Source organism: Platalea leucorodia (assembly GCF_965183815.1).
Source record: "Platalea leucorodia genome assembly, chromosome: 3".
Lineage (NCBI taxonomy): Eukaryota > Metazoa > Chordata > Aves > Pelecaniformes > Threskiornithidae > Platalea > Platalea leucorodia.
Window position 1 is genome coordinate 18,593,381 of NC_138825.1, and position 20,266 is coordinate 18,613,646.

The 20,266-nt window shown below is 48.7% G+C and overlaps 1 protein-coding gene across 1 annotated transcript in view; it reads right to left on the reverse strand.

Annotated features, from left to right (window-relative positions):
- FOXN2 (forkhead box N2) overlaps nucleotides 1-13,208 on the reverse strand; it is a 29,999-nt gene extending 16,791 nt beyond the window's left edge. Inside the window, 1 exon segment of the mRNA XM_082307165.1 lies at nucleotides 13,169-13,208. The gene's annotated coding sequence lies outside the window, so the exon portion shown is untranslated.
- Between the last annotated feature and the right edge of the window lie 7,058 nt (nucleotides 13,209-20,266).

Genomic DNA, 20,266 nt, shown 5'->3' on the forward strand with positions numbered 1-20,266 from the left:
CAATAATGGCTGACGCCTTACTTTGAACTTTTCCCTAAATGAAAAAATACATATAAAATATAAAAGTATATCTATTAAAAACTGCCACCCAGAATGCACGGTCTAACAGGCTACTCATGCTTTAGAGGTATTACATTAACAAAAAGCATATTCTTGCTCACAGAGTTTTAAAAGAGGTCATCTAGCAAACTATGTTATGCTAACAGCTGTTTTTTCTGCTGGTGTGACCATGTTAGAGCTTCACTGCACCTACACCTTTGGCCAACATAACTGTACCAGAAGTACAGGCCAACAAAACCACTTTAAAGGTGTGGTATGTATATCTATATATGTATATATACAGGGGCTATACCAGCCTGCTATAAATGTAAGGCACTCTGACTATGGATGCAGTTTACCAACAAAGCTGAGGTTCCTATTAACTGTAAAAAACTGTAAAAAAAAACCCAAATAAAAAACCAAACCAAACCAAAACAAAAAAAACCCCAAACAAAACAACTCAGTTCCCTGCCCCAGTACATGTGCTGTCCTTCTGGTTTCATGCTCCAGCTCCTACTGCAAGAGCTCAATTGCAAGACTAGGACAGTTTCCATATCATATATCACCAGACAGCTCTATGCAGTTACTGGATATTTCCTTACAACAGTTTTTAGCAAACACATGGCTTCATGCACTTGCATCTTCTCCTACAAAGCGGAGGCAAGGAGTTGGCCAGCTTGCGTACACGGCCTGGCTGTCCCACCTACAAAACCACAGCGCAGGCTGGCTCCAACGTGACAGCCTCACCGTGGCCATGCAATTACACTGCCCCACCTCCCTGGAGATGTATTTGCCCAGCCTCCTTATTTTGGAGGAGGGGAGCGAGGTGCGCGATGGAGGCGTGGTGTGGCGACACAGAAAGGCAACAGGATACATCCATTTTATGCTCCCCAACAGGAGCCAGAGCCCTACCAGCTCCTGCCCGGCGCCGGGCAGGTGTGGGGTGCAAAATTTGTGCCTCCCCCAGAAAACACACTGGGTTTCCCACCAGCAATGTCTTTTCTCTTCATCTGCTCATACGCTTTCGCGCCAGCTATTGCAAAGCTGTTTTGACAGCAACACCTGCACCTATGCTTACCAGTACCAGTGCTGGAAACCATCCTCAAATTTTCTATTTACGTGCAGGGACGGGCGTGATTAACTACCAGCTCAGTCATTAAAAAAAAAATTAAAGCAAAGCGCACTGCTCAAATAGCTGGTCAAAAATAGCTTTGCTCTCCCTACAATTTACTTCTCCAAGCCATCAGAGCAGATTTATATTGGCAGTTGGTGACTGCTGGCTTTAAACAGAGCAACATACACATATGCTTATGTCACTTTTTCAGTCCTTCCTTAAATTAAACAACAAAGAGCTAGTGATAAAATTCATAAAGCGAAACAAACCCAAATCCTGCCACAACCTGAGTTGCACCGTTTTCCTTATGAGTAACTTTACCTCCTTGTTCAGCGCCTCTTTAGCCAGCTACGTACTAGCTTACACCTCTCAGCCATGTCCTAGTAATTTTAGCACTCAGTTCATGTTGCATGAAATATCCCTTTGCAAATCTTCAGTCAGCACAGTAGATCAAGAACATGCACATGCACACACCCACAAGCAAGTTTTAGGTCACTGTATTTATTCCTTTGGTGAAATGGGGCAATAAAGTCTGTTTTACAGTACAAATATGGCCTGGGCACTCTCACAGGCTTATCAAAAATACAGCGGGAAGAAAAACATATTAGCTTATTAAACTGGCACTTAAAATCAGGTAGGTATTGTGGTATCAATGCACTATTTGTTTGCACGCTATTATGTGTTAGCAGAGAATCATTAGAATAATTAATACCCTACTTTAAAAAAAATTATTTGCAATCAATATACTTACAGTAAATAATATAGGCTAGAGTCACGTTTCTCTTAGTAGATGCATTACAAAAATCCACGTCTCATATTACCTTCTTAGTGCCTAGTTCACCACCTCGCACATCTTCTACACAAACACATCAGCAGTAACTAAAATATTTTTTCTAGAAAGCTATAAAGGCCATTATTAGACTATTATCGTCTAATAAATAAGGAAAAAAAAAAAAATCACAGTTACATAACTACTGGAGTTTAAAAAGGGTTTTCTCCAGTGGTCTAAACTGCTGCATCAAGGATAATTTAAATACAGAAACAGCAGAGTATGCAACAGGAAGAGTTATTTTAATAAAGTAATACTTAACTCCAGTAATAAGACTGGTAACATCAAGAACAATCAACTAATAATTTGGCACTGCCTTTCTGGAGATGATAGCCACTACTCCTAGACTGCATCACCTCAGCCCCAACGATATAACGTGCTTTACACCTGGCTGTCCTACATCTGCTTCACTTGATCTCAGCCCAGAACATTGTAGCCTCTCATTCTGTCCAGTTTACTCTGGCCTGCTGCTGCGTCAGTCTGAAGAAATGACCGACGCTGGCAGCCTTCCTGCTGCAAAGGACTGCAAAGCCATCAAAAGGTTGCCCTTCCCCTAGACAAAGACCAACCATGGCAGCTCCACGGGGCACCTCACAGATGGGCTCCTTAACAGACATGTTAATGTCCGTCTCACTTCTCAAGCACCCAAGGGCCATAGGACCTCCTCACCTCTCAAGCACCCAAGGACCATGTGGACCATGGGATCTCCTCACCTCTCAAGCACCCAAGGACCATGTGGACCACGGGATCTCCTCACCACTCAAGCATCCAAGGGCCATGTGGACCACAGGATCTCCTCACCCCTCAAGCACCCAAGGATCATGTGGACCACGGGATCTCCTCACCTCTTAAGCGCCCAAGGGCCATGCAGACCACAGGACCGTCTCCAACTATTCAGCTGAGACAGCACTGCTTTCTGCCTGCAGCAGCCTGGTGGGGAGCGACAGCAGTGCCACTGGAGTGTATCTGAAGGCACACCAGTGGTCAGCTTGCGTGCTCTCCAGAGCCCCTCTTCATTCACGCAGACCCTTAACGACATCCAAAATTCACAATTTCTTTTTTTCCATGTGTGCTCTGCTTGGCCATAAGCAGATGGGACTGTGAAAACACAGCTTCCAAGCTATCATTTTCAAGATTACCACTTCCAGTATTTGGGGTTTAATATTTTATCTAAAGATCATGCGATTCACCAAAGCCATCTTTGCTGTAAGCTAGCAGGGTTTTGTGGACAGGGATGACCCAGCAGGAATGCCACAGTAAGAGCAAGGAAAGCAGACCGCGACAAGAAAAGAGCACGGAAGAAGCTCTCCAATGCAGACGTCGTGATAAAACTGTATACGCTTGGACCCTCAGATTTTTTCCTAACATTTCTCACTGTTACCTGCTAGAAAGGTTGATGCAAACAAGGTTAGAAGTAGCCACTCGGACTTGCTCTCCACAGTGCTTCCACCCAAGCTGAATTAGCAGCACCGATGTGAAACAGGGAGGGAGGGGAGAGGGAAAGCTAGCAGAAAGGCAAGGTTAAGAGCACACATGAGCGTTGCAAGGCCACTCAGTGAAATTTATCTTCCACTCCTTTATTCTCTAACTGCCACCTTCCCTGCCTCTTCAGCTGCTCCAGGGGCAGCACAAGCCTTGGAAGAAAACCATCTCCAAATGACATGCACCTGCTCAGCTGCTGAGACACGCTCCCTGTCCCTCTCCTCCCGCTCTCCCAGAGCCACTTCTTACCAAAGGAGGATGGCAGATGGCAACCATTCTACCGACGTCTCCGGCTGGCACGTTGAATGCCCAGAGACTTGCTGCAATTCCCACGGGGACAGCCACAGCCCCGCAAGCAGAGCCGGAAGGCAACTCCAGCCGTCCAAATGCAGAAATAATGTGCTTTAAGCGCACCTCTAAAAAATGTGCAACAGTTTACGCTCTGTCCCACGTGCTTTGCCCTACCAATAAGTACACAGTAACACAGCACGCTGCTGTTAATTAGTATTAACACTCGCAACTGAAAGACAAAGTATTCGAAGCCTAAGAGCAACATGCATCGAAACCCTAAGGAACTCAAGCATCTATCTCCTGTAAGCACCTTCAAAAGAAAAGCCAACCAAAACACCTACTCCTCAAATATAAAGTACTGCAGCAGAGGTGCACGTTATTTTGCATGGTAATTAAGGACTACGATTCTAGGCTAAGAAGATTAAAAGGCTGCAAAGTCAACTGAGGTTGCTCAAATAAAAGTTAGGGCGAGAGAGAGGACCTTCTGTCCAGCAGTCTTGTGATTTTGGCATTGCTCAAGAACGCGCTGAAACAATAAATGCCGGTCCGGCACCCGAAGCCCAGTGAAGTCCTGCTCTTCCAGGCCGCTCGCTACCCAGACAGCACAGCCCAGGTCCAAAGGGGCTGATTAAGGCTGCAGGTGTATTCAGGTGGCAGTCAGGCTCAGAGAAGTCCTAACAGATCAGAGGAGACTCAACGTCATGAGACAAGATAGTTTTTGCAATCTTCTCTCAAACTCACTGAAGAGCTAAGTTTGGGAAAGGTTATGGGGGCTGGAAGGTCCTCAGCCTAGCGGAGCACATCTGAGGTTAAATCAGGTTTGCACACCCCCATATACATCCTCAGCTACAACTTCATTTTGACAGAAGACCTTGAGCACCGCTGTGTTCTGCCACAGAAATGAATATTTGCATGAGCATTTTATGAAGACAAAGCTGCTTTAACAAAGCTGGGAGTCTGCTTGGGCATATCCTCAGGCAAGCAGGGAAGCATGCTTTAGTTGCAGCAGCCCATCCTGAAGAAGTCTCAGCTCCAGCAGAGTCCAGGTCCAGGGGGCAAAGCCGTAGTAGATACCTCCATCACACCAAAGGTGACCTTCTCCAAAACCAGTAGCGTTGCAGGTAACAGTGCACAGCCATCTTTTTAGTACTACGGCCACCACGGCTGGACTCATCGACCCAATGAGAAAGAATTCAGCCTTTTCGTTAAAAGACGCCATAGACCTCATCCATGACAAGTCAGCGTGTGAGCAGAGCTGCTGCTGCTTGACCCTTCTTCACTCTCCAGTGGCGTCAGATGAAAGGTGCCATTTGGCATCTGCACAACATCAGTGCCCCAGGTTAGGACAACCTTCTCTGCAACTAAATGTACCCATTTATTTCTGTAGGACCAGCCCAGCAATTAGGCCACCTCTGCTAGCAGCAGGAAGACCCGGAACCTGCTTAACAGTGCCGTAACTTCCCTCCAGGTTTTTTAAAAAAAAAAAAAAAAAGAAAAAAAAATTAAAAATCTTACCATGCATTGTCTAAGTCTGAGGAGTACAATATGATTTTAATCCGGGAGAAGAGATTTTTAGCCATCACACTTACGTTAATGACAGCAGCTCTGCAACCGTGCTCTCTGCAACAAGCTCAGGGCATGCAGCCTTAGTTACAGAGCCAGGGCAATTTGGGTACTCTACACACAACTTTCGTACTATCATACACATGCTCTGAGAGAATATTTTAAAAGATTGGTATGTGCCTTTGTCTGCAAGCAACTATACAAACAGCAAACTCTTCTATTGATTTTTCATATTCCCTTGCATTTACGGGAAGTGTACTGACACCAGGGATTGTCCTGACTTAAATACATCAATGTAGGTATCGTGTTGCTAAAACAACACAAGAATTACACAGATAAATGACTGTCACCACTCACCTACACAAGTTTATCGTAAACTTTCAAGACAGCACAGGACCAACTACACGTTTTTGCGCGTTAAGAGGGAAGAGCAGCAAAAAAGAAATCTTGGCACAACTAGTGAAAACTCATCGATAAAAAGCACCACATCCGCTTGACCGGGAGCATTAAAAGCATGACACCAGACCATTTCTCCCCCATTAATTTAACCTTCCCCCCCTCCCTCATCTCCTTTGTCTCGGGCTGCCCTGCTCCATCCCCTGCCCACCTCACACGGGCGGCTTGGGAGGTTGGAGGTCAGCCTGAACCCCCCCTCAGCCCTGTAAAAGGCCTATATTTGATTACAACGCTATATGATGTCACGTATCCAAGACAACTAAAGGCATTACGGTCTCCCAGGGACAAAACCGCCTCTCGGCCATAGATTTCGGTGAGCCAGGACCCGTTGTCTGCAGAGGAGAAGAACGGGCAGCTGCACCCCCGGTGACAAAAGGCACCCAGAGATGCTCTCCCGGGGCAGCACCCACGGCAGGAGGGGCCCTTCCCGCTCCTCTTGGTTTGCAAAGGGGGGGAAATTAAAAATAATTGTTTAAAAACCCATTAAAAAGGTAGTTATCAGCTTCTCGAAGCCAGCCTGAAAAAAACCAACAAAACAACCAAAGGACTGGACAAGCCGTAAGCTCAGGGGTTTCTTTTTAACCTTGGCATCAGTGGGCTCAAAGGAACAGAGAGGTTTTCCAGGTATTTGCTGAAATACTTCCAAGCCTCTCTCATTTTAACCCCCCTTTAATGTCAATATTCTCCCGCATTCTCTGATCTAATTAAAGGCGAGGGAAAAAAAACCCAAAACATGATAACAAAACCCAAAGGTCCAGTATTAGGAGAAGTTAAGAAATGCTGCAAAATTTTAAAAGGGAAGGGAATAAAACCCTTATCGTAGTTCGGGTAAGGGCAGGCAGTGAGAGAAAGAGATTTCATCTGAGATCTAACTTGTATGAAAAAAGTTTTGATTTTTTTATTAAGTACACACACAAGTGGGTTTGTGATTGAAATAAATATCTGAAACGAAAATGATAGGTAAACTCGGTCATGCCCAGACCCTGTGCACAGCCCAGAGCCTCTGGGCCATTTATTCCAGGGCTGCCTGCAGAGACTTTGCAATCACGAAGCCTTTCCAAAGGCTGCAGTCACTGTTGGACGGGGTTCCCTGTGCCTGAGATTTAAAACACACAAATGAAAACAGTCTAACAGAGAAATTGGGAAGTGATTAAAAAAAACAACAGTGAAATCTAAACTATTAAGAAAAACCCTTGGTGTCACAGAAGGGGGAGGAGGGGAGTACTTTTAAGAAAAATGCTTTACTGCCAATAGTAGCTTTTCAAAAGTACCTTTCAAAGGATGCCTTCGGGTCGTGGTCCTTAAATTCAGTACACTGGTTGCTAAATGGACTAAAATGCAAAAAAAATGTAAGCCATTGATATGTTCACAACTGAGCCATTTGAGCAAATGCCTTGCAAAATAATTCTGATGCTAATTCCCTTTCCAGGGTAACCCTTCCACGTGTTTCTCTACCATCCTCTTGAAATAGAAGTGAATATAGCTACATTTCAGCTGGTGTCAGTACCAATTTACCAACACTAGAAAACATAATGCTATCTTTTCCATCCAGCTTTTCTGCCTTCTTCAGCCTTAAAGTACCAGAACTCCCGATTTTCAGCTGAAAACCAACAATCTGAAGCTTCGCCCCAAGTAACCCTTATGCAAGATTTAATTTAAAAGCATCGTCGGAGCCGTACCACAAAGCCACCACCATGTTACCAGTACAACTTTGTGATCGTGAAGCTGTCACTAGTTGCTGTTTCCCATCTCCTGCTCCCTAAGCCCAAGTTTTCCTCCAGAGCCCAAGGCACAGCAAAGCAATGCTCTTCACCGTGCCGACCTCCACGACCAACTTGCTCTTAATTTTACTCCACAACTGTTGAACTTGGTGTTCTGTTTCAAAATTCTTTTATATCAGAATAATCCCTCTGCTTATAATGGTTGTGGCATAAAATTACCTTGTCTTCTATATGGTGACCCCACACTGGAACAACTGGACCAAGCAGGTTTCTCGTCTTGAAAAATGGCCCGGTTTAATCGTACAGGGTCTGTATGTTGAGGTACACCTTCAGATGGAAGGCTACAGAAGATACAAGTTTCTCTAAACACAGAAGAAAGGCACCCGTGCTAGCAAAATTAGACCCTCAAAGTACAAGATGCCACCTGACACTTCTCATATGGCATGGTCAAAAGCCCAAAAGCATACTAGCTCATAATTTTGACTACTCAACATCCCTAAACTGAACCAAACTGGCTGATAACTGGTCTGGTGATGGTCCTCACAGACCAGAGGATGAGGGATCAGTGATTGCTGCTGCTGCTTGGCAGCAAGCGTCCCAGCTCCCACTCAGCTCTACTTTGTGCAAGATTTCCAGTGGCTGAGCTCTCTCCATATCCAGTAATTAGCTTTTAGGCGACCGTATGCTTGCCCCAAATCTAAGCATAATGCAATCCAGTGAGGGTGTTAAAAAGGAAGCAAGCAGGGGGACCGCACGTGAGCTGGGAAACTAAAAGTAGCTACAAGCTGCAAGATAGGAATGCACTGAAAACTATCTGAGAGAAGAAACAAAGCCCGAGCATGGTATCAAGATAAGCTGCTCCAGGAGATGGGCTTTGGGAATATGTCCGGTCACACATCACGAAGTCCACAATAAAACCGCGACGGCAATTCATACGACGCACGCTGCTGGGACGCCCAGATGCATAAGCAAAAGTAACACAAGGATCGAGCAGCATCACCTGCGTACCACCCATCCAGCACTTAACAGATGGAAAACGCGGTCACGCCGATAAAGTCGAAGGTACCCAATGATGCCGTTCAAAGGGACATCGAGGCGTGCGGGTCTGCGGCTGCAATGCAGAGACCAGGTTTGTCGCCGGCCGCAGGGGAAGGCCCACGCACGGCCATAAGCGCCGCAGCTGGAGGCCGTAGACCCCATCTCAGCCCAGCCCTGCATTTCAAACCCGTCCCATTAGCAAGTTCAGAGAAGCGGCGTCAGCCACCTTAGACCACAACTGCCATCCTGCAAGGCAGCCAGCGTACACGGGTACCGCTGATCCGAGCAAATCGTATTAGGGTTTTCTGCCAGCGGGAACTGGGAGAAAACATTCCCAATTTATAATCTAGTCCTTACAGGGGGTGCAGAAGAGCAGGGGTGGGGGGGTGATTTCTGGCTACTGCTGCTGCAGTAGCCAATTTATTGGAGTCCCTAACATACCCTAACCTTTGAGGAAAAAATAGGGAGCTCTAAGTCTAATTTGAACACAACAGAAAAAAATTTGAACACACTAGGGGAAAAAAAAAAGTCAAAATCCACATCGTTGACTTTTGGTATAAGTCTTCTTATCTGCACAAATTCCAGGCTTCTCTTAAGATGGTCCTGGTATGCGAGCAACTCTTCAGTAACACGGGTATTTCTACCCCAGACACAACAGCTAGTCATCCCAGTTGCTGACCGCGCAGACCTCCGGGCACTCGGCACTGAAGAGCACCCAGCAGCGCTCTCCAAAAGCGAGTGTGACCCAACCCTCGTGCTTCCGCAGCCATAACGTTCTACAGGGAGGAGGCAGAGTACCAGGGGTCAGAAAGACGCTGGCTGGCATCAGACAGCCCTTCTTCCATACGACATAATTTATTACCAAAGCATGAGCGAGCTGTCTCCCACTTGCTGACTTAAATTGTATTTTGCAAGTACCTCGGAGCGTCGCTGTGTGCTTTTACCCAGCATGGCAAGGATGGGATGGAGAGTTCATCATCACACAGCGTGCCCCAAGTCAGAAAGCACGTGTAATATGAAAGGGAACAAATAAACACGTATCACACATAAAGGTCCAGCCAGACAAAAAGTGAAGCAGCATCTCAGGGTTTTCTTGTTTTACTTGTGAGTGTCTTCCCTGGGAGCCAAGGAAGCTGCTGGATCTGGGAAGAGACCCAGAGCACCCAAACCGACCCTTTCAGTGGCTGCGCTGGGATGTGGACGAGCTTTGCAGTCTGCAAGCGTGCACTTGTCGAGAGACGCAGCCGCGTGCTGACGTGAGTCACCGAGTGCCGCTGACAGCAGCGTCTCGGCGCAGGAAGTTGCCCAACACCATTTCAGTTGCCGAGCGGCGAGGCACACGCGCGAGGATGAGGCACTCGCCGCCTCCATCTACTTCCCTCAAAAAAGTTACAATCAGTGCAGTGATACCCTATGCACCAGCTTATACACAATACACCTCATTAATGGGAGGGAGAGGAACAGCAACAGCCATAAAAAGAAAACTCAAGGAGCCAAATGGAATAAAACGGACACAATTTACACCTGTGCTAAAAGGTAGTGAGTATGCATCTGTACTGCTGACGGCCTTTACTTACGGCGACTGAAGGCTGCTTTTCATCGATTTACAGCCAGGAAAGGAAAGCTGTATTTCACACAGCTCGTTTTGCACCGCAGCGGTGCAGTAAGACTGCCCCGTTGAAGGGAACGGCGTAAGAGATGCACAGCAGCGGTGGCTGCGGGCACGCCGTCACTCCTCCCAGCACTCCTACTTTCTGTCACCCCGCCAACTATAATCCTGCTATCCGGCTCGTTCTGATAAGGTAAAACGAACTTGTATTAGGAAAAACTCTTCTGAGTGCCTGGGATATTTCCTCCCATAAATACCAGCTCCTTTTAACCCCAACAACGAGAAGCCCAGGAACGATGGCGGGGGAGGAAGGTGGAATTACAACCCTAGTGAAACCAGCATCAAAACTTCCACTGTTTTTATGGGAATCAATGCTTCCATGAAAGAACTGCATCGCTTTCTCATCGGTTTAAACTAAATCCATACACAGCATCTTCAGGTGCCAAACTATCTCGTTCACCAAGAGTTTGGCTTTGCTCAACTTGTCAGGTTTTCAATCCGACTGCATTGAGCAGGCAGAGCCTATGGTTAATAGAGATGGTAAAAATGAGCTTGACATGCCCCTAAGCCTCTGTCTTCTTTCCCAGGCACTACAGTCGCTCGCCAGACAGTCCTTTTTCTAGTCCGACAGGACCATTACACGTCCCTGTACCTGCTCCATTACTTACTGGACTGGCATGTCCTGACACTGAGATAGTTGCTGGCAATGCTGGCACCTTCCATCCTGAGCTCCCCAGAGGACACGGGAAGGCTCCTCAAGCAGAAAACCTGTGGCGGTTGGAGCTGTTGAGGCAGCATGCTCCTTGGTTGGTGTCCCTTTTGGATAAAAAAAAAATCTTACTTCTAGGCTGAGCAATCCCTGCAGAGCTCCTTCAGTACAGCCTCAGCAGCAGCACCCAAAGGGGTCACAACTTCATCCTCCCGTCAAGACGCTGACAACGAAGACATCAAGTTTTATTCCAGCAAGGTCCCCGAGCGCGCCCAGGGCTGCACGCCCGAAGCGACAGGGGGTCGGCGCCTCCAGCTGCCCCCAGCCCCCAGCCCCCCAGGGCAGCACCACAGCCAGAGCCACCGCAGCATCTCCACCGCGCTCTGCAAGCGTAAACACCGTGTACAGCCGCACCGCTCAGTTTATGAGGCATTTGGGGGGGGGAGGAAGAAAAAAGACTAAGAGCACAGAAAGGTCCTATATGTATTTTAGGCAACTCAAACATACAAAGTGAGAATCACCATCTCCTCCCTACTTCTACAAAACTCAAGTCATGCAGCTGGACCCCAGCAGAAGCCGAACCGCTGCGGCAGCACGTGGCCGAGCTCAGAAATAACATACCCTGGCACTCAGCTAAGTTCATCAGCTCAAGCTCTGTGCCGTGTTAATTGCTACTATATAGCTTTCAGTTCAGAGTTGATGTGTCCAACTACCTTCTGCAGAGCTTGGGAAATGTGAGTTGGCACCTGCCAAGGAAAAAAAAAATATAAAAAAACAAAAAAAAACCAACTGCAAATTAGTTCAAGTTTTCTGACATAAGATAACGCCAGCTTAATTTTTCTTGCATAGATGTAGCATCACACCAGACATCTAGGAGGGAAAAAAAGACCCCACACCAAGAAACACAACAGAAGTTAGATGACCCACGTGTCAATATATTACAACACAACCGTTACCAAAGTCCATCTAAATGCAAGGGCACCAATAACAAGATTTGGAGTGTGTCTGTGTGTGTATATATATGTAGTATATTAAATACAAAATTATCTTCATTTCACAGGTTGGCCACAAACCTAATCAAGTTACCTTCACAGTATTCAAGTCCAACACAATTCAGCATTTTTAACTTTACATTTTGCACATCACGTCCGTCCCCAGGCAGGCACCGAGGCGGGGAGGTGAGTTTACTGGGCCCCGCTCAAGCTTACTCCTTGTTTTCTGGTTTTACTCTTTGTCCTCTTTACTCTTTGTTTGGGCCTTGTCAGAATCCAAATCTTCAGGAACAAAAGCCGGTTTCTGCTCCCGTATAAACTGGGAGAGCGGGAGCCGTGGTGTGCCTGAGGAGGAGTACGCCAGGCGGGCCGTGGGATGCTGCTCCTCAGCCGCCACCGCGCTCCGCTGCCCAGCTCCACCAGAAACCCCCGAAACCGCCGGGAAGCTCCCAGGGGCCACGTGCCGATCCCAGCCTCGCCTCGCGCACCTCAGGAGCCGATTCCAGCGTTTTACCCCCAAAACCGCGGGATCCCCGTGACGCCTCCCCCCGCTCCCCCCTCACCTCTGGAAACCACAGACCCCGCGCACACCCGTGGGGGCTTCCCACCCATTCTGGGCCAAGGGGGCGCAGCGGGATAACGCCCAAACGGTGTTTATTTGGTTAAATAAACGGCTCGAGGGTTTTACGGCGGTGACCCGGAGGCGAGGGGCACGGCGGGGCCGCGCTGCCGGCTCCCTGCCCCGGGCGGACCCCGTCTCCATCACCCCACTCGGAAGCGCGTAAGCAGCGCGGGCCTGCGCTGCCCTGGGAGGTCATCCGCGTAAAACCCGCGGGCGGACGGACGGACGGACAGGCGGAAGCTCCGCGGAGCCCCGTCGGGAGGAGGAGCTGCGGGGGGGTGGGGGGGGTGGCCCCGATCCCGGCACGGCCGCCGCGTTGGGGGGGGGTGTCCCCACGCACCCTGCGCGCACCCCTTCCCACGCATCGTCATCGAGAGCGGTTGAAGAGGAAGCGCCGCCACCGCGCGTTGTCCCCACGCAGGGGGGTGGGGGGAAGGGGGGTCGCTTCTCCGCCTCCACGCGTGGGGCGAAGCATCCCCGAAGGGGGCACCGGCCACCCCCCCCCCAGCACTTCCCGCCGCCCCGCTCCCCGCGCTTTCCCATTCCTCCTTCCAGAGCGTTAAAAACAAAAAAACCCCATTCCCCCAAACCCCGAAAACCCCCAAAACTAAACGAAAAAAAGAGGTAGAAGCAACAAAAACAGGTGTGGGGATAGAGAGGGAAGGGGTGGGGGGTGGGGGGGTGGAGCGCCGGCTCCACTCACCGCGGTCATGAAGCCGTGCGGCCGGCAGCGCGGACACAATATGGCAGCGGGGGGATGTGTCAGGGAGCAGCTGCTCCCTGCGCAGCGGCGGCGGTACCGCCCTCCCCGCCTCCCCATGGCAACCGGGAACAACCTCCCCCCCCCACACACACCCCCCCCGTCGCCGGTACCGCCTCCCCGGACCGCCCCGACGGCCCCGGGGTGGCGGCGGTGCCGCAGGCACCGCCGCCACCCCGGGGCCGTCGGGGCGGTGCGGGCTGCGAGGGGCTTCCAAGCTCCGCATCCCGCCCCGATCGTCCACGCCGGCTGGGAAAAGTTTCCATTCCCCCCCCCCCCCCAAAATCCAAATTTACAACAAACCCCTCCTTTTAGTTTCCCTTTCCTCTCCCCTCACACATCCACAATCACCCGGCTGCTGGTGTATTTTACCTATTTTTCTCCTTCTTCCTCATTTCCCCCATGACATCAAACCTTTATTTTTATTTTTTTTTTTTGGTCCTCTTAACAAAGATGAAGCCGCCGCCGTGTTTGCTCTGCCTTGTAGCACATTGTCCTCCACTCGTGCCTTCGGCTTTAAGCTTTTCAAGGCGAGAACTTTGCTGTTTGCTTAGCGGGGTTTTACAGTCCTGCGTACACTTGCAGTTTTACAACATAATAAAGAGGACCTTGGGAAGTCGCTCGCAGGGAGAAATTTTCTTTTGCGGCCTGTCTGCTGCTGCAAAAAAGTTTATTCGCCCTTCCAAGGTTTCCTTGCCTTCTGAAGGACGCTTGGCTTTCACCTGCCTCGTGATGCATTGCAGTAATTTTATTTATAAGGGAGGATGGGAACGCGTTTCAAGGAAATTCCCCAACTCCACGTTAGCAGGAACCAGTCGGGACTTTTTTTAATTTGAAATCACTTCAGTTCAGGGAACAATCTCTTGGGTTTTTTACAAGTGAGGATGAATCGGGCCCAGGGTTATAGCAGGCAGAATACTCTCCCGAGGGCAGAGGATTGAAGCCAGCAGCAGGGAGGCTCAGCCCAGCACGTACAGGCTCCTTCTGCTACGCCGTGAAGCACGACTGGCTTCGGAAAGAGTCCAGCCGCACAGTTTTGACCAGAATAAATTGTTCTCAGCAACTTTCATTTTTTCTCCTGCCTAATTTCCACTGATTGAATACATTATGATTCATTCAACCTTTTCTTTTTTTTTTTTTTTTCTGTACAGCTTCAGAAGTTATCCAGGCCCCCTACCCTCTCGGCGGACAACGGAAGTGCACTTATATTAATTATGTATTCCTAAAGCCATCTAATGCTGAAAGCACCCTCCGCTCCTAAACCATTAAAAATAGACCTCACACTGCTGGTACCAGCACCGCTTTGCCCGTAAGAGGCTCTTTTGCCCAAATTCCCGTCCCTCCGCCTCCCGGGCAGCGTGCGCTGCCGCTTGCCTTGACAGCTACCAGACCTCAGCGGCTTCAGAGGGAGGGAGGAGCGGGGCCCGAGCTGCGCGCCGTTTGCCTGGTGGAATTGGGGTGTGTTGCTTTGCCTTTTGCCTGGCTGGGAGGTAACCTGAAAGAGAGACGTTTGAATCCCGGATCGATTTGGCTTCAATATATTACATGAAAGGTTTGGTGTGAGCCACCGAGGGTGCTACCCATTCTCGCCCCTTGATTGCATTTACACCCCGGCCTTTAAAGCGGAGCTGCTCACAGATTTTTCCATTTACCCCTTTAAAGATGCCATCTGAGTTCAGCAGGAACGTACGCCCTCTCACCCTTTATATTTTAGTGGAAGGAAAAAGAAACCCCAAACCAAACAACACCTAAGAAGATAAAAGCTGAAGGTGCCCTGAAGTCGCCACCCCCTCACGGAAACAAAAAATAAAACTTGACCTTTGAACCGGGATTTTATTTAAACCGGGGTGTAGCACACCACTTCAAATGAAACAAAACGTTTCTACACCTCCTGAAAAGCGTTGTCACCTTTATCACCCTCGGTCCTCTCTACTGCTCAACATGCCCACAGTAGGTTCTTTTGGCTTTAAACCATACTATGTTGTTCAAAAATCCAGCAACTCCGTATCAATAAAGGCAGTAACCAAGATGTGAAGCTTTCTGGAGTGCCTTCTGCATCGGGCCCTTACCTCCAATGCCAACCAGTCGCCTTCACTCTTCTGCTACCCGTGAGCCACCGGCATTTGGGGAGGAGGGACAAAAGAAAGCCCAGCACAAACCCTAAAAAGGCTTCAGCTTTCCACCTTGTATCAATCATACTCATCTCAATAACGCACCATAGGCAGAATTATGTCTTCTAGAGGTGCATGTGTAGTTGCAATTCTGCAGCAGCTCGTCCATGCAGTGTTGGAGGACGCGGAGCTGACCCGGCTCAGTTGGGGCGCAGAGCATTTTGAGCGGGCATTGCCGGGTTGGGTAGCGGGTACAGGACAGGCACATGCCACGGATATGGGATTCAGCATCCCTAGTGTTAACAGCGATGGTGGGGGTCGCTCTTCAAGGGTGTTCGCTTTCCCGCCAGCCAAAGCCCCCAGGAGCAGCCCTGCAAAAACCAGTTCGTCCCTGCTGGAGCACTGTTTGCACCTCGGGGCGATGCTTCATTTTCAGCCTGTCTTCAGCAGTGGCCCAGATCCATGCCTGCAGCTCACACAGGAGCCGAGGCACGCCAGGGCTCCGGACTCTCCTGGTCCCCACCAAACACAGAGCTGGAGAGAAGGGTGCGCACCCTTCATGAACAGGCAGGGACCTTCCTCCACCACAGGCCTTTTTGGGTCATCATGGGGGCACTCACACCACTCCTGATGTTTGCCTGCTCTGCCTGCCCCTGCCTGTACTGGCTCCTGACTAGCGACCTCAGCCAGCATCAAGATGCCTTCACTTAGTACCCAGGCAGCTGCTGGATGATCGAGGAACCTGTGTTTGTCTCTGTTCGGTGTCTGCGCCGAGTTTGATCCCTGCTTCCTTACCATGATCCAGTTTGCCTGCTAAATCCTGCACGAGATTTATGAGAGCAAGAGGGAGCAGGTGATGGAGGGCTGGGAGCAACGGTATCTGACAGAGCCAAGGCCACCGGTGTCGTCCCGCCGCATGTTCGCTCAGCAAAAAAATTTTGCTTTGTGCAAAATCCCTGAAAGCTGCTTGTTCCCAAATTTCAGATTGAATGGACTAAACCATTCTTTCCTGCAATTTACCCTGTCCCACAATGGAGGCCTGCAGCTGCTGGCAGTCCAAGCCCACACGCCGCCTTGGTCTACCTCTCGCTCCGTCTCAGTTTTCTACTGCATGCAGGACAAGCACCAGAGCTACTGAAGGAAACCTACAGCAAAACAGCAATCAAGCAAAGCAGAACTCATCCAATAAATATGACAAGGACACGGTGCTATTTCCCAACACAGATCTTTAAAATAGGTGGGACAGACATTAGTCATGGTGCTACACCACAGGTCTCCGCAGGCTCGGCTCCCCAGGAGGTCCATGCAGCACCTCCTGCAGCCCCCCAAGGCGGGAGGCGTGGGGGAGATGGGCTGCAGAGGCGGAGGCAGGTGCTGAGGAGGTGGCAGGAGGTGCCCTCCACCCAGCCCCTGTCACCTCCTGCTGAGGGCCAAGTCAGACTCAGCAGAGGCTGCTGGTGCCTCCTGGCCCGGCTCCAGGGCCGTCCTTGAAGGTACTGCCCACTCAAGGACACGCCGTGCCTGCTTTGCCAAGGCGGCTCCCATCACTGCAGCTCTCCTTCCCGGCTCCTGCACTGTTTCTGCCAGAGGCTGGCTGCCCTCTCCCCTTCAGGGCACAGTCACGGCTCTGCTTGTCTTGCGCTCGCCACAAGTGGTTAAATGCAAGGGAAAGAAAAAAAAAAGGAGCGGTTTAGGGTTTTTTTTTTCTGCTCTAGGCAGAAAATAGGCCCTTCCACCTCTCCCATGTCAGGGTCAAAATCCTCAGGCTTTCTCTCTTATTTCGATTCGAGGTGCTGATGGTAGGTGGCGTTTATACGTGCACCGTGGGATAAGGCTTTCCCCCAGCAGAGAGGATGGTCATCCAGACCTGGTATGTGGAGGACAAACCCACTGGGAAGATGAAACCTGCCTCCCAGCAGCTGCAACCTGCCTCCCCTGAGAGGAGAGGGCACAGCAGGGACTCTCCAAGGGCCGTATCAGCCAGACCTGATCCGTGCCACCCAGCACCATGAAAGCACCTCCTCACCCAAGCCAGTCACCCATCCTGTCATCTAAAGTACAACGCATGATCAGTGGTGCGACCTAAGAGCATGGAGAGAGGGGAAGGGCAAGAAAGGAACGGCTAAAGAGCAGAAGGGCGAGTGGTGGGGGTCCAGTGGCATGGACGTGTGGTATGAGATCCAGCCAGCCCCAGTTACTGTGCTGGGATTTCTGCCACACGTGTGAATGGTCAGCCGGGCTTCATAGTGCCTCAGCACTTTGCATGATGAAACCACAGGCACTTTGATCCCAGCGACCTACAACCAGTGTATCACCCCGCGGAAAGCCGGCATAAGGAGAGTTTGTCAGGTTAATCCACTCAGGAATGGCGTTGTCTCCTCCAGAGGAGCAAAACAGGGTGCTGTTCGCAGGCTCTGGCTAACCTTTGCTTCTGCCCAGGGATGCCATGAGAGAAATGCCAGTCCAGCATTGGCTGGACACCTGCTTCTTCTAGGACTTCTTGTTGCAAGCAGCATCTTAGATTTGCCTTGGCAGCTTGTTTGAAGTAATAACTTCAAAGGGACTTCCTATTTCTCCAGGTTGGTGTGTCTGCCTACTCAGCTCCCACACCATAACTCTCTGCTTGTGGTTTCTGTCTGGGAATGTCTCCCGCTTTGCTCTCTCCTACCACCTGGCTAGTTTAGCATTTGATCTCTTCCCTCGCCCGAGGCAAAGCCACGAGGGATACTGTTCAGTGTGTGATTCATAGCATTTCTGCTCCCACCATCCTGCTGCCTGCCACATTTGCTCTCTCTCTCATCTCTTGCTACGTCCTAAATGGGACTTGGTGCTGAAGTTCTTGTTCAGATCTGGTTGTAGCTATATACAGACAGGTCCGAAGTCCCTCATTTTGGGACTGAATACGCTCTCTGCTTTTTTCTTTCCCCCTTAACAGGTCTTCCTAAGATTGAGGGTCTGCAAACATCTCCTGAGACCCACTCTTCCACATTGAATATCTCTGCAGTATAGATCCAGAGCTCAGACAAGCAGGTAACTATAAAGGAAGTCTTAGGGGCAATATTACCCAGCAAAATTAATAATTAGATGCTTTCCCAACCATACAACCAAAGTCACTGCACTGACTGGGAAGATGTTCAGTGCTGGTTGCAGTATTCTTCCCACACCGCATGTTGCATGTCCAAGAACTGAAATACACATGTTGAATCACCATCAAAGCATTAAGGCTCTACGACATTGGATATCCAAAACTGTTTGCAAAGTTAAGAAGGTATCTGCGTTAGAAAGAGTTCAAGATTATTGCTATGCTGGGAAACACTTTGGGTGGGAATATTGATCATACTTGCATCTGTTTTTTTGGTATAGCTTATGCTAGCTCAGTAAATGATGTAAGCCCAAACCTGCGTGAGATGGTTCTGCCAAAACAGAATAGTGAACATTTTGCCAGTTTAGCTATATGCCACTTAAAGGTGACTGTTTTTTTCAGACTTCTAAATGATACAGCTGGAAAATCATCGCCAAGAGACCAGGCTGACGCAGCCTGGTTTGAAAGCTCATGCAGAAGTACCTACTCAAGAATGGATAAATCAGCCACAGAGTAAACCAAATGCGATATTCCTTAGCAATCCATTTGCATTATTATTTAGCACCACCATCTATTTACTCTTAAGCAGGAGGAAGTTTATCTGTAGACTTGCTATCCTCAACAGGAGATGAGGAATAAACCCAGCATTTTTACTATTGGAAAGAATCTTGCATTTTTAATAGATAACTTACCTCCTTCTCTTCATGGGTAATACAAACACCTTACAGAAAATAGTAGCAATTTCCTAAATAAGACCAAGTCAATTGTTTCTGTTGTGCACAAACAAAAAGATTCATGTCTTTTAGTAGATAGCCCACTATGTAATCTGCCAGGCTGAATTACCCAGAGATACTTTGTTTTGAAAGGAGTGCAGAAATCCTGCAGGTTTAATTGCCAATAAATCAGCATGACCTCCACTCCCTGACACTTTTTTTTCACAATGATCTTTTCAAGCAGAAAATGAAGAGACTGATTTTTACAGTGTGTGCATACTGCCTTTGGAGAGATAAGAGCAATGACACACACGCAGGTTCCTCCATTAAAAGCTATCCTAGATAATGAAGGACTCAATCAATGGTGTGTTCTGTTTGCTTTCTGCTTATTTTCACCTTGTGTTATGGCGCTCTCTTTTTGTTATGATTAGGAGAGTACTTGCTTGTTTTAACAATTGGCTTTCAAATTGTGTCCGTGTATTCTGCAGTACTCAAAAGGAATTTATTTGTGCTTTATTTTTATACTGATGCTTAAAATGTTAAGGCAAATGGCAATAGTTCAAGTTCTGATCTGGGGTTAAATACCTGACTAAGGACTCAGCAGTTCAAAGAGAGCTTGAGTGTTTTTAAAAGAAACTATTTTGATTTCAATGCAAAATGCTCATTATGGTGCCTCTCAGTAACAAAGGTTTTATGGTTTTACATTATTATTCAAAAGAAAAGGTATGATTTAAAGCCCAATGAAAAACCTGAAATCTAGCCCCTCGTCTTACTGCACATTACAAGTTTTACTTCTCATATCAGCTTTTATTTAGCCTATCTTTAAGCCAAATATCTTCAAGCATTTGCAAGTGCTTAGCTTCAAAACACCATCTGAGGCAGCGGGTTGATATAATCTCCTCTAATAGATAGGTGGATTGATACGGGGAGGGACTGAGAGGTGAACAGCATCTGATCAATGAACGGTGGTCGGCTGGGGTTCACCAACTCTGAAATAATCCCTGAAGAGATTTGCTTTCATCCTGCCATCATGTTTTTGGCTGAATTAGGGACCGTGCGGAAGAGCTTTGGCCCTGCTGTCGGATGGTTTTGGACTCGCCTTACACAGGCCAGTGAGCCTGAGGTGATGCCATCC